This window comes from Schistocerca americana, chromosome 2 (genome assembly GCF_021461395.2).
Source record: "Schistocerca americana isolate TAMUIC-IGC-003095 chromosome 2, iqSchAmer2.1, whole genome shotgun sequence".
NCBI lineage: Eukaryota > Metazoa > Arthropoda > Insecta > Orthoptera > Acrididae > Schistocerca > Schistocerca americana.
In genome coordinates, this window is record NC_060120.1 from 118,473,136 (window position 1) to 118,488,686 (window position 15,551).

The 15,551-nt window shown below is 39.8% G+C and overlaps 1 pseudogene; it reads left to right on the forward strand.

Annotated features, from left to right (window-relative positions):
• Positions 1–14,748: 14,748 nt before the first annotated feature.
• LOC124596749 lies at positions 14,749–14,866 on the forward strand (annotated as a pseudogene).
• The last annotated feature ends 685 nt before the right edge of the window (positions 14,867–15,551 follow it).

Sequence of the window (15,551 nt, forward strand, 5' to 3'; positions counted from 1 at the left end):
TAGTGTAAGAGCATTGATAATAATTTTGTAAAAGCAATTGTGTGTGCATTCAAACTGTTGTTCACACCTGCACCTGTTCAACATTGATGTGTGACACTTAGAAATGTTTAATTTCTGCTGATGAACTGTGTGATTAGTGATAGTGAATATTATGGACTGTTACCTGCACTTGTTCAACATGATGGGTGCCACTTGGAAATGTTTAATTTCTGCTGATAAACTCTGATAAATTGTCTGATTAGTGATAGTGAATATTATGGACTGTTACTTGCAATTGCTGGGTGCCACAGATGGAACTGCTTCTACTGAAATGTTGTCACTTGTTGCTGTCTGCACCTGTTCAACATTGCTGGGTGCCACTAATGGAACTGCTTATACTGAAAATGTCACTTGTTGGTGTCTGCACCTGTTCAACATTGCTGGGTGCCACTGATGGAACTGCTTCTACTGAAATGATGTCACTTGATGGTGTCTGCACCTGCTCAACATTGCTGGGTGCCACTGATGGAACTGCTTCTACTGAAATGATGTCACTTGATGGTGTCTGCGCCTGCTCAACATTGCTGGGTGCCACTGATGGAATTGCTTCTACTGAAATGATGTCACTTCTTGCTGTTTGCACCTGTTGACCATTGCTGGGTGCTACTGCTGGAACTATCAACTACTTGTTTTTTTTGTATCATTGAAAGCATTTTATGTGAACATTTGTATAAACTGATTTTTTGTGTATTGTGTAAACTATTATGTAAAGTCACATGTATGAAAGAATTTGTATTGCTTACTGTATTTTATATATTAGGTTTTTGAAAGGTCAGTGCAAAGCCAAAATTTTATCTAATTATGTGATATTTACATATTAATATTATCTTTTATTTTTGTCTGTATTTTTGTGGACGAATTTGGTGGTATTTTCACCACCAATGCTGGCAAAAATACCATCAAATTCTGGTCCGTGGAGGAAGGGCATATGAAAGGTGGCTACACTGAGCCACAGCGCCAGAGATTGCGCCAAAGAGTTTTATTCCGCCGCCTCCACTGGCAGTGCTTGTCGGGATGTGGCAGTAGTCACTGCTTGTCGAGATGTGGCAGTAGTCAGTGCTTGTGGATTAGTAGTAGTGAGTCGGTGTTGAGATGTTGTAGTAGGGAGTGCTTGTTCCATGTTTTATGCAGTTGTTTGATGGGCTAGACAGCAGATGTTGTTCGAATGGAGATATTGTAATGATCAGAGTGCTTTTCGTCAATATATATGAAGGTAAGAAAATTCCCTTTTTTTCATTATTTCAATGTCTTAAATAATACGTCATTACAGGTTCAGTCTACAAAGCATCTGGCTTGTGTTCTCGTATTAGAGTGTAATTCTGGTTTTCTTGCGCAATTATAGTATTTCTACTTTTTTTAATTACTTCAGTATAAATGGTATTTAAAATTTCTTGTCTTATTGAAGAAGAACCGTGCCAGATGTGTACGTTGAATCACACTTCCACACACAGAACAGCTACACTTGTGTTTTGTTGTTTCCTAGGTTTTATAGTTGCTGGGGACTTAATTAATTATTTGTGTTAACGGAAATTTTCTTTCATTCTTTGTTGTTGTTCTATGCAGTCAGATTGCGTACAAATACTAGTCAGGGCCAACCGTTTACGAGACTGCGTAGCCGGACAGACAGCTACTAAATCAAAAAATTAAAATTATTTGCATTTCTATTTAATTAAGCCCCCATGCAACACTCACGGCTGTCGTCTGCCATTAACATCAAATTTCTCCGCACTGTCCAAACGGATACGTTCGTCGTGCGTTCCTCATTGATTTCTGCGGTTATTTCACGCTGTTTTGCTTGTCTATTAACACTAACGACTCTACACAAACGCTGCTGCTTTCGGTCGTAAACTGAAGACTGTCGGCTACTCCGTTGTTCGTGGTGACAGGTAATGCCTGAAATTTAGTATTCACGGCACACTCTTGACACTGTGGCTCTCCGAATATACAATTCCCTAACGATTTCCCAAGTGGAACGTCCCATGCGTCTACCTCCAACTACAACTCCGCATTCAAAATCTGTTAATTCCCGTCGTGCGGCCGCAATCCACCGTGAACCTTATCACACGAATCACCTGACAAGGGAACCTCCCCAACTTACCCTCCTCAGATTTAGTTATAAGATTAGATTAGATTAGATTTACTTTCATTCCAATTCATCCGTAGTGAGGAGGTCCTCCAGGATGTGGAACATGTCAGAAAAACAACAATACATGACAAATATTTAAACTAAAACAAATAAGCTAATGTACCATTCCACAGGTCCCAAGTGGAATGATCGTCATTTTTTAATGAACACTAAGAGTCATTTTACAAATACTATTGCACTGAATTTAAAATAAAAAAGTTTTATATTTATTTATAAGGTAAGAAACATGTAATACAACTACTGTAATCCTTATTTACAATGAACACATTACTGCACTGAAATGGTGCAGAAGTTAGATTATACTTACACACACACACACACACACACACACACACACACAAATTTTCAGTGAACACATTACTGCACTGAAATTGTGCAGAAGTTATGTTGTACTTATATACAAATCAGTTGGTTTTCCTCAGAAATTCATCAATGGAGTAGAAGGAGTTGGCCACCAATAAATCCTTTAGGCTTCTCTTAAACTGAATTTCATTGGTTGTTAAGCTTTTTATGGCTGCTGGCAAGTTATTGAAAATGTGTGTTCCTGAATAATGCACACCTTTTTGTACAAGACTAAGTGACTTTAAATCCTTGTGAAGATTATTCTTATTTCTAGTATTGATTCCATGAATTGAGCTGTTGGTTTGAAAAAGTGATATATTTTTAATGACAAATTTCATTAAGGAATAAATATATTGGGAAGCTGTAGTTAGTATCCCTAGTTCCCTAAACAGGCTTCTGCAGGATGTTCTTGAGTTCACACCACATATAATTCTTACTGCACGTTTTTGTGCCCGGAAAACTTTAGCTTGGCTTGATGAATTACCCCAGAAAATAATCCCATATGACATTATGGAATGAAAGTAAGCATAGTATGCCAGCTTTTTCATTTTTATATCCCCTATGTCTGACAAAATTCGCATTGCAAACAGAGATTTGTTAAGACGCTTCAGCAGTTCTGTGGTGTGCTCCTCCCAGTTGAATTTATTATCAAGCTGTAATCCCAAGAATTTAACACCGTCCACTTCTTCTATCTTCTTGTCATCATATGTTAGACATATACTCTTGGGACACCCCTTACAAGTTCTGAACTGCATGTAGTGTGTTTTTTCAAAGTTTAGTGACAAAGAATTGGCTAGGAACCAGTGATTAATGTCTACAAATATTTTATTGGCTGATCTTTCTAAGACTACACTTGATTTGCTATTTATTGCAATGTTTGTATCATCAGCAAACAAAACAAACTTGGCATCTGGTAATGTTACTGATGAAAGGTCATTGATATACACAAGAAAAAGTAAGGGCCCCAAAATGGAACCTTGTGGGACCCCACATGTAATTAGTTCCCAGTTGGATGATGCCTGATAGCTTGATACATGTCTCTTTCCTAATAACACCCTTTGTTTCCTGCCAGAGATATAAGATTTGAACCATTTTGCAGCATTTCCTGTTACACTATAATATTCTAGTTTACTTAAAAGGATATTGTGATTTACACAGTCAAATGCCTTTGACAGATCACAAAATATACCAGTTGCCTGCAATTTTTTGTCTAATGAATTAAGTACATTTTCACTGTAAGTGTAGATAGCCTTCTCAATATCAGAACCTTCTAGAAATCCAAACTGTGACTTTGACAGTATGTTATTTGAGATAAGATGGTTATAAAGACGACTGTACATTACTTTTTCGAAAATTTTTGAGAATGCTGGCAACAGTGAAATTGGACGGAAATTTGATGCTATTTCTTTATCTCCCTTCTTAAACAGTGGCTTAACTTCAGCATATTTCAGCCATTCGGGAAATATTCCACTGATAAACGACTGGTTACACAGATAGCTTAATATGTTACTTAGCTCAGAATCACATTCTTTAATTAACTTTGTTGATATTTCATCATACCCACTAGATGTTTTTGATTTTAAAGATTTTATGATGGACATTATTTCTGTTGGGGTAGTGAGGGTCAAATTCATATTATGGAAGTTACTTGAAATGTCTGGTCTAAGGTAATCCATAGCAGCATCTACCGAACCTGACAACCCCATCTTTTCAGTAACAGTTGTAAAATGTTTGTTAAAAAGTTCTGCAACACTATACACATCTGTCACCAATGCATCATTTACTCTTAATGCTATTTGTTCCTCTTCATGTCTGGTTCTACCGGTCTCCTCCTTCACTATATCCCATATTGTCTTTATTTTGTTATCTGATATGACTATCTTTTCCTTGTAATATATTTGCTTTGACATCCGTATTACAGTCTTTAATATTTTGCAGTATTTCTTATAATGTGCTATAGCATCAACATTGGAAATGTTTCGGATTGACAGATACAGTTTTCTTTTTGTTTTACAAGATACCCCTATTCCTCGAGTAATCCATGGCTTCTTTGTAGACTTTGCTCTAACCTTGGTAAGTTTTGGGGGAAAGCAGTGTTCAAATAAGGTAAGCACTTTATTAGCAAAAATGTTATATTTTTCATTCATGCCATGAGCACTGTAAACATCAGTCCAGTGAATGTCTCTGAGGAGTGTCCTAAAATAATCAATTTTTGGCTTACTGATTACCCTCTTGAGCTCAGATTTAACAGATTTTATATCCTGTTCAGTATTAACATTTAACAGAAGGAACTGCATGTCATGGTCTGAGAGGCCATTGACTATTGGTTTTGTAATATAATTTTGTTCATTTGACTTTTCTATAAAGATATTATCAATGGCTGTTTGTGAGCAAGTGGTTATCCTAGTGGGGAACTTTACTGTGGGAATTAAGTTGAATGATAGTGTTACTAACTCAAATAGGTTCTTATTGGGAGAGTCTTTAAGGAAATCTACATTGAAATCACCAGCAACCACTATTTCTTTGTTTTTGGTTGTTAAATGGGCCAGTACAGCTTCAAGGTGGTTTACAAACAGATTAAAGTTACCTGCAGGTGCTCGATATACACTTAATATTATGAAAGATTTTTTGTGAAAATCTAATTCTGTTGCACATGCTTCCATATGCTGTTCTAGGCAAAATTTATGAATGTCTATGTTCTTAAATTTATGACAGTTCCTGATGAATGTGGCAACTCCTCCTTTCTCCATTTCTGATCTACAATAGTGAGATGCTAACCTAAACCCTGTAACACTTAAAAGTTCTATACCAGTGGTCACATGATGTTCAGAGAGGCAGATTATGTCAGCTGGGTTTGAAGACTCTAATTCATCTATGCAGATAGTTAATTCATTAATTTTATTTCTCAGTGCTCGAATATTTTGATGCAATAAAGATAGCTGACATTTCACATTGACTGACTTAAAATTGGATGGAGTTAAAATATCTGCTGACAGTTGAAAATTCTTAACCAATGGCTGTTTATGTTGATGTAATAAGCTGGAATTATGTTTTTTGATTTCTTTCTCAAACTGAAGGTTTGTCTCAGTTCTAACCTCTCTTAAAATTTGTTTTCTTTCTGTCCTCCCTACCCTAAAAAAGGGTCTTTTCTGAATCCTATAACCACTGGTATTTTACCACTCATGACAGTGCCTCCCCCCTTTAACTTTCCTGCTATTTCCCCAGCCAATTTACCCTTCCCCTTCCTGTTGAGGTGAAGGCCATGCCTAGTATAATCCCACCTGCTGACAGAATCAACATGAACCACACCAATGTGTGACCCCGCACCCGACATGAGCAGCCGTTCCAGCTCCAAATTAACTCTCTTGACAGAAGAGTTCAAATGAGGTCGGTCATGGCGCCCAAGAACAGATACAAACTCAACACTGGTATGCCTCGATGCTGATGCAATCTTCGCCAGGTCACACTCTATGCTGTACCCAGGATCTCTGTCAATACTTTTACCTGCCCCACCCACTATAACCACGGTGTCTTCCTTAGTGAAATCTTTGCAAAGTGATCCTAAATCCTCTGTCACCTGCTCCAGACCAGCACTAGGTTTAAAAAAATTGGTGACCTGGTATTCTGATCCTAGTTCATCCTGCAAGAGTTGGCCAACACCTCTTCCATGGGAACTACCTAACAACAACACTTTCTTTCTCTTTACTGATTTCCCTACATTCTTACTTTTCAATTTGCTGCTGAAAGTTTGTTGTGCCCTGTCTACACCTGTAACTGCTTGAGGCTCACCAGCTTCTAACTGAAGCAACAGGTCAAATCTATTTTCCACATTCACCATAAAGCTGTCAGACAAAGTTCTAGGCCTGTTCCTCCTGTTGCCTGTTGCCACTTCCCACCTCTCTTTACCCTTCTCCCTCCTTAACCTGTCAAGATCTCCCCTGGCCTTGTCTAACTCAGCCTGAAGGGCAGCAATTTTCCCCTCCTGTTCCAGTATCTTCCTATCTCTACTACAAATCCTACAAAACCACTGATGAGTCTCATTTACTTCCCCTATTCCCACGCCACTACAGTCACCCACATGGAAAAAACTACAGCACAGTGGATAGGCCTTGAAAAACTGAACACAAATGGTTCAAATGGCTCTGAGCACTATGGGACTTAACTGCTGAGGTCATCAGTCCCCTAGAACTTAGAACTACTTAAACCTAACTAACCTAAGGACAACACACACTTCCATGCCCGAGGCAGGATTCGAACCTACGACCGTAGCGGTCGCGCGGCTCCAGACTGTAGCGCCTAGAACCGCTCGGCCAACTGAACACAGATCAATCGAGATAACAGGAAGAAGTTGTGTGGAACTATGAAAAAAATAAGCAAAATATACAAACTGAGTAGTCCACGGGCAAGATAGGCAACATCAAGGATAGGGTGAGCTCAGGAGCGCCGTGGTCCCGTGGTTAGCATGATTCAAGTCTTCCCTCGAGTAAAAAGTTTAATTTATATAATTTAATTTATGATTATCATATCCACAAGAAAACCTAAATCGGGCAAGGTAGATGAATCTTTTTACCCATTCGCCAAGTGTACAAGTTAGGTGGGTCGACAACACATTCCTGTCATGTGACGCACATGCCGTCACAAGTGTCGTACAGAATATATCAGACGTGTTTTCCTGTGGAGGAATCGGTTGACCTATGACCTTGCGATCAAATGTTTTCGGTTCCCATTGGAGAGGCACGTCCTTTCGTCTACTAATCGCACGGTTTTGCGGTGCGGTCGCAGAACACAGACACTAAACTTATTACAGTGAACAGAGACGTCAATGAACGAACGGACAGATCATAAATTCGCGAAAATAAAGACAGTAAACTTTTCACTCGAAGGAAGACTTGAACCAAGGACCTCTCGTTCCGCAGCTGCTCACGCTAACCACAGGACCACGGCGCTCCTGAGCTCACCCTATCCTTGATGTTGCCTATCTTGCGCATGGACTACTCAGTTTGTATATTTTGCTTATTTTTTTCATATTTCCACACAACTTCTACCTGTTTTCTCGATTGATTTGTGTTCAGTTTTTCAAGGCCTATCCACTGTGCCAACTTATAACTACATCTGAGGGAGGTGCGATGGGGAGGTTGCCTTGTGAGTACAAACGAGAGCTCCGCCAATGCACTGACCTTTTACACCTTGTGTACGCGATACTAGTGCCACTTGTATGTCGATGACCCAAGGCTTCTGTCAACTCAGTGTATAAACACAGCAGACACTTAAAAAATTGATTTTCAGATGAGAAGAACACATATTACCCAAGGAGCCACGAGTACAAACTTGGGGATTAACAAAATTTTTCGGAAAGTTGTGGCTGAATATAAAAAAAAATGTCGTAGGTTGTACAGGAAAGAAGTAAGATTAGGTTTTATCTTTTTGACGAGGGCAATGTCATTAGAGAATCATCAGCTTCGTTGCGCAAAGCAATTTAGAAAAATCACAGATAATCCAAACCTGAACGGTTGAACGGGTACTCCAACCCCTCTCCTTCCGAATGTATGTTTAGTGCGTTTTGCTCGGTGATGCAGCAGTGATATTCATGGTAAGCGCTAGTGCGTTTGTTAGTTAATGTTGCCAGGGACAGACACATAATTTGAGTCGCAGAGGGTAGTAAATTCAAAGAGTGACATCTTGTATCATTTTACCGCAGAAAAAAAGAGTAGTTAAATAAAGAATAGTTATGAACACGCTAAAATGTTAGCAGAAATTAAACTCCAAGACGGTGCCAAGTCAGCATCTCTTGATATCGGCAGCTTATAAACAAATACCCCAATAAGAGAATGTATACGGATTATAAAGCAAATTTACTCTCGCTTATAGCTCTTTCACGTTCAACTGAAAGAGATAGCACGGACAAGACTGGCTCACTAGGGACAATAGTCTAGCAAGTACCTTCGCTGAAATATTCATGGGTTATGTGAAGCACAAGTTCTTTAAAACAATAGTCTGCTAAGGCGAACTACAGCTTCCTGCAAATAATCTATGGATGACATTGCAATTCTTTTTAAAGGCAACTAATGTGACGTATATGGCTCTGAGCACTATGGGACTCAACTTCTGAGATCATTAGTCCCATAGAACTTAGAACTAGTTAAACCTAACTAACCTAAGGACATTACAAACATCCATGCCCGAGGCAGGATTCGAACCTGCGACCGTAGCGGTCTTGCGGTTCCAGACTGCAGCGCCGTTAACCGCACGGCCACTTCGGCCGGCAATGTGACGTATATGGTTACACCAGCTTTTTAAGGGATGTACACCCCAAAATTAATTTTACTTTTATGCCTGAATAGAACTGTTTCATTAATTATGTTGAGCTTAACACTGCTAGGAAAAAATGCAAGCGAGTCTGCACAGAGGTGCAGAGACGTTATAAATTAACGCGCATTCGTATCATCCACAGGGCCATAAGAAATTGTTCTTGACTCTATGACGCCCGTCTCCTGCAGTTACCTTTACAGCACGACGAAATCAACTTCGAGATAGAAATGTTTAAAAAGATAGCAAGAGCTAATGGGTACAAAGCTTCCGATGTCATTAACACTTAAAACAAACTTAAAATATAAAGCTCTCACAAAATGCTGATGGCACCTCCACTATGGACAACAAAGGAAAGCTGAAAACAAAATACAGTATGTTGCCATGACATACAACAGCCAAGTATCGTGAAAAGTCGAACAATGCTTCCAAAAAACAAACGTAGAGATAGGATTCCAAACTACAAACACTTTCAAATCAAGTATTCGGCATAAAATTGGTTCAAAGGCGACACATTTCTTAGTATAAGTGTACAAAGCTTACTGCAACGACTGTGGCCAGTATTAGGCTGGCCATATATTTGAAAGACGTTTTAGACGCCACACGCATTCACAGAATAACCAGCTTTCGGTGTGCATATTAGTACGGAAAAGCATTCCGTGCAAAATATTAACCATTACATGGAACTGTTGCACACCGCACCCAATAGTAGTTTGCTAGATATACTGGAAGAAATCGAAACTGATAGTAAACAGAAAAATTCTCCTGTACTAATACTCGATGATGAACGAGAGTTCGTTTATAACTAATATTTCAATATTTTGGCAAAATGGTTCAAATGGCTCTGAGCACTATGGGACTTATTCCCAAAATTTATCGGATTTCTTTTAGAACCCATGTGGATGACCTCACACTTTTCTTTGTTTAGTGACAATTGCCACTTTTCGCACCATACAGAAATTCTCTCTAGATCATTTTGTAGTTGGAATTGATCGTCTGATGATTTTACTAGATGGTAAATTACAGCTTCATCTGCAAACAGTCTGAGGGGGCTGCTCAGATTATCACCTAGATCATTTATGGAAATCAGGAACAGCAGAGGGCCTATGACACTACCTTGCGGAACGCCAGATATCACTTCTGTTCTACTCGATGGTTTAGCGTCTATCACTACGAACTGTGACCTCTCTGAGAGGAAATCACGAATCCAGTGACACACCTAAACAATACTCCATATGCACACAATTTGATTAATAGTCGCATGTGAGGAACGGTATCAAAAGGCTTCTGCAAATCTAGGAATATGGAATCGATCTGAGATCCCTTGTCGGCAGCACTCATTACTTCATGGGAATAAAGAGGTAGTCGTGTTGCACAAGAACGATATTTTCTGAATCCGTAAGTCATTTTCTTCAAGGTGATTCATAATGCTTGAGTACAGTATATGCCCCAAAAATCCTACTGCAAATTGAGGTCAGTGATATGGGTCTGTAATTCAATGGGTTACTCCCACTTCCTTTCTTGAATATTGGTGTGACCTGTGCTACTTTCCAGTCTTCAGGAACAGGCCATTCTTCAAGTGAGCGGTTGTATATGATTGCTAAGAAAGGCGCTATTGTGTCTGCATACCCTGAAAGGAACGTGATTGGTATACCATCTGGACCGGAAGACTTGTCTTTCTTAAGTGATTTGAGTTGTTTCGCAACACCTAAGATATCTACTTTTATGTCACTCATGCTAACAGTTGCTCTGGTTTCGAATTCTGGAATATTTACTTCGTCTTCTTTCGTGAAGGAATTACGGAAAACTGTATTTAGTAACTCCGCTTTAGTGACACCATCATCGGTAACATTTCCATCGCAATCGCGCAGTGACGGTATTGACTGTTTTTGCCACTGGTGTACTTTGCATATGACCAGAATCTCTTTGGCTTTTCTAGCACATGTTGAGACAATGTTTCATTGTGGAAACTATTAAAAGCATCTCGCATTGACATCCGCACTAAATTTCGAGCTTCCGTGAAACTTAGCCAGTCTTGGGGATTTTGCGTTCTTCTGAATTTGGCATGCTTTTTTCGTTGCTTCTGCAACAGTGTTCTGACGTGTTTTGTGTACCATGGTGGATCAGTCCCGTCTCTTATCAACTTATGCGGTATGAATCTATATATTGCTGTCGATAGTGTGTCTTTGACTTTGAGCCATATCTGGTCTACACTTACATAATTAGCTTGGAAGGAATGGAGACACTCTCTTAGGAAGGCATCAAACGAATTTTCATCTGATGTTTTAAATAGATATATTTTGCGTTTATTTTTTTGCGTTTTGGTTGATCTGGTTTTGAGCCTCGCTACAATGACCTTGTGTTCACTAATCCCTGTATCCGTCATGACGCTCTCTATTAGATCATGATTATTTGTGGCTGAGAGGCCAAGTGTGTTTTCGTAATCATTTACAATTCGTGTGGGCTCATGAACAGTTGTTAAGTAATTCTCAGAGAAAGCATTTAGTACAATTTGGGAAGATGTTTTGTGTCTTCAACCGGCTTTGAACATGTATTTTCGCCAACAAATCGAGGGTAGATTGAAGTCTCCACCAATTATACCTGTATTTATTTGTAAAGAGATTCAAGTTTTATTTGAGCCGTTCAGCTATTATATCATTTGAGTCAGGGGTCGGTAAAAGGAGCCAATTATTATTTTGGTACGGCTGTTGAGTATAACCTCTTCCCATAGTAATTCTCAGGTACTATCTTTTTCACCTTCACTACAAGATAAACTACTACCAACAGACACAAACACACCACCACCTACTGTTTTTAATCTATCCTTTCTGAACACGGTTCGCGCCTCTGTAAAAATTTCGGCAGAATTTATCTCCGGCTTTAGCCAGCATTCTGTTCCTTTCTATTAGCGCTTGAAGCTCGAGTGCTTTTCCAACACAGCTACGGCAATTTACAACTACGATACCGGCTGTTGCTTGGTCGATTTTCGTCGTTTCTTTGCCATGTACCCTTTGAGACTGGAGACCTTTTTGATCTTTCCCGAGACAGTCTAACCTAAAAAAAAACCCAGTTCCTGGAAAGGCATGCATTCCGCCTTGTCTTCTGCATCTACCTACCTCTCCCAGCTCACATCCCGTATTCACTCATCCGCTTCTCACATCTTCGTCTCTTCCTAGAGCACATACGGATCCCATACATCAATTACAAAACCCAATCCCAGCAACCAGTATCCAATCCACTAAGCACCAGTCCAGGTACCCTGCTCCACCATTACATCCATATTCCACCATCCATGCACCTCCATGGTCTCCCTGGTCGAATTACATCCAACTGTCATTTCCCAACGATTAAATTCCCTCTTTCCAACCCTAGTCACAAATCTCCACATCACATCATCCTTCCATTTTTCTCCCTCCTCTTGCCTCCACCTCAAAGACATTCACTCGTTACCTGCGGTTTCACAGGGCCCTGTGTACTGAGCATTCCTCCTCCATCAAGATTATGATCATTTTCATAAACCACCATCATCATTGCACCACAGAGTCGCTCACATTGTTACCAGTGATTATACTTGAGTAATTGGATGATAGGAATGGAAAGGAAACGGGATGGGAGAGAGACAGGAAGGAAAAATGACTTCCAGTCGTACAGGGCATTGAGGCAATGCAAAGGCGAGAGTTGAAAATACGCGCTGTACCGGAACTCGATCACGGATGCTGTACTTCTCTAGAACGGTTGCCTTAACCGCCTCGGCCGTCTGAACACGCGTTCCATCAGACCCAAACTCCCAACTTCTCGCTGGCGCCATCGCATCGACCCTCGCCCACTAACCCGCTACTCACAAATTTCTGATTGTTGTAGGAGTGCGAGCGTAGGTTGTGCATCAGAAGTGAAACTTGTTCATTAAACAGCCTTCATGAGCACAGAATTGAAGCTTCAAATAAAAAAGGCTCCAAGAACTATAATAAGGAATTTTGAGGTTATGGTTCAAATGGGATCTGCAAGCGGAGACCAGTAACGTATAAAACCTCCAACTGCCACGAATGAAAATGTCGTACTAAATGAAATGCAATCAAAAAATGGTATGCGGTTTAACAACCACCGCTGTTAACATATGAAAGGCTCTATGTTTCGCTCGCTTACTCCTTACTGTTAGATCAAATGGCGGAGGCGGCAAATATTTGTAACTTTCTCAGTGAGAAAGAAACGACAAATTAAAGGAAAAGGTGTAGTGGCAGCAATGAGGAAAAAGCTGAAATTGGGTATGTAAGTTAAAGTAGTAAATGTATTCTTGCAAAAGCACCTCCAGCACAGGAGGTAAGTCTCAATACTGATCGCTAACCCACATCATAACTTGACAGAATGTTTATTCTTGAGTTGCGAAGTGAAATGTTCCAGAGGATATAAACCACATGATACAGCAATCAAGACAAATAAAGCCATTTACCGTCAGTAACATGAATTCATCTGACAGATTTCGAAAAAGCTACAGGTTGTAAAATAAACCCATCAAATCTAAACATATCCAAAGTACAGTGGCTATAGTTGGATAAACATAAGCCACTTATAGTTAAGACCAGGAGAAGCTTAAATGAAACTGAGGCCTGAGAAGGTATCCCTGTTGTGAGAAAAGACGTACGAGCACAGGACATAGAGAAAATGCAACTACCTACCCTGGATGGTACAAGCCACATCTGTGAAGAAAAGAAGAACTATTTAATTGAAATGATGCTGCCGGCCGCTGTGGCCGAGCGGTTCTAGGTACTCAGTCCGGAATCGCGTGGCTGCTACGGTCGTAGGTTCGAATCCTGCCTGGGGCATGGATGTGTGTGATGTCTTTAGGTTAGTTAGGTTTAAGTAGTTCTAAATCTAGGGGACTGATGACCTCAGATGTTAAGTCCCATAGTGCTTAGAGCCATTTGAACCATTTTTTTAAAATGATGCAGTATATGAATAATAATGACCACAAACAGTTTTACAAAAGCAAAATCAAGTTTTACTGTCTTTTTGCCGACTATTGAACTATGGCACTTACAGATCTTCATTGCATTTCCACTTTCAGTACGTTTCTCATATTAGTAAAGTACTATGTTTGTAATTTCCTATGTAAACTAGATCCATAGTATGCTTAAATTTCCATTAAAACACATTAATAGTTTAATTATGACCATTAATTACCAAGTATACTTAAAATCCAGTTTCCTTACATTCATGATTTTGACATTCAGATCGTTTTTGTTTCAAGTCTTCAGTTATAGGTATGAGTTGCGATACCATTCATAGCGATAACCAGAGATTATAGTTTGACTATAGTATAATATCATCTAATAAGTTTAAAAATCATAAATACTTTCTACCGAGGTGTTATTTTAATCGTTTATTGTCTCCTGTTTATTTTATTTTAAAACGTCTTCTAAATCTGTGTAAAGTTTGGCTGAAGAGCTGTTTATGCATTACTGGCCCATCCTTTTGTGTGGGAACTGAAATAATATTTTAAAAAGTAAGTATGTTTTTTATACTTGTGTCTAGATTTCTAACTGTGTGTCCTAGCGTGCCAGCTGGTAAACCACAGTGGCCACGGGCAAGCACTGAGATGTCAGCCTCCTACTGGTTTTATACGTCAACACACATGCTTTGGCCAGTCTTACAGTATTGGCAAGTTACTCTTAGTAATGGTGTCCTTGTTGTTAATACTGTACTTACGTATCATTCACGGTGTAGGAATGGTAACTTTTTACTACTTTTACTATTTTTATACTTTTATAAAAATGTATTTTTTTAAATATTGTTACATGAATTGATGGAAGGTGTATGAAAGTTGATTAAAACACTACAGATTTCAAACATCTCTAGATTTTATTGAGATAACATCTGCTTACCATTGTCGTAAAGAAACTAATTCTTCAGGCAGTACTCGAAACGGCCTTGCCGCAGTGGTTACACCGGTTCCCGTGAGATCACCGAAGTTAAGCGCTGTCGGGCGTGGTCGGCACTTGGATGGGTGACCATCTGGGTTGCCATGCGCTGTTGCCATTTTTCGGGGTGCACTCAGCCTCGTGATGCCAATTGAGGAGCTACTCGACCGAATAGTAGCGGCTTCGGTCAAAAATACCATCATAACGACCGGGAGTGCGGTGTGCTGACCCCACGCCCCTCCTATCCGCATCCTCCTCTAAGGATGACACGGCGGTCGGATGGTACCGGTGGGCCACTTGTGGCATGTAGACGGAGTACTCGAACCGAGCACGTCTGGCAGAAAGTAGTACGAGGTATGTCCACAAAGTACCGTTTGGTTATATGAAACAAACGTGTACAGATACAGAAAAAATATTTAATGTACAAAAATCTACAACTGTTAAACTACTTTTCTACATAGCTTCCGAAATTTAGTATGCACTTGTCGTAGCGTGGCACAAGTTTTGTAAGCCTTCTTCATAGAAGGTGTATTCAACCATGTGGTAACATGTTCTTTCAACTCGTCATCATCGTTGAAGTGTTCACCACCAAGGACAGATTTTAGGTGTAAGAAGAGATGAAAGTCGCTAGGAGCGAGGGCCGGGCTGTACGGAGGATGATCAAACGCGTCCCAGTGAAATTCCCGTAAGAGTTGTTTGGTCACATTCGCCGTGTGAGGTCGGGCATTATCGTGGGAAAAAACAACATCTTTTGACAGTAACCCTCGGCGCTTATTCCGTATTGCGCGGCGCAACTTCTTAAT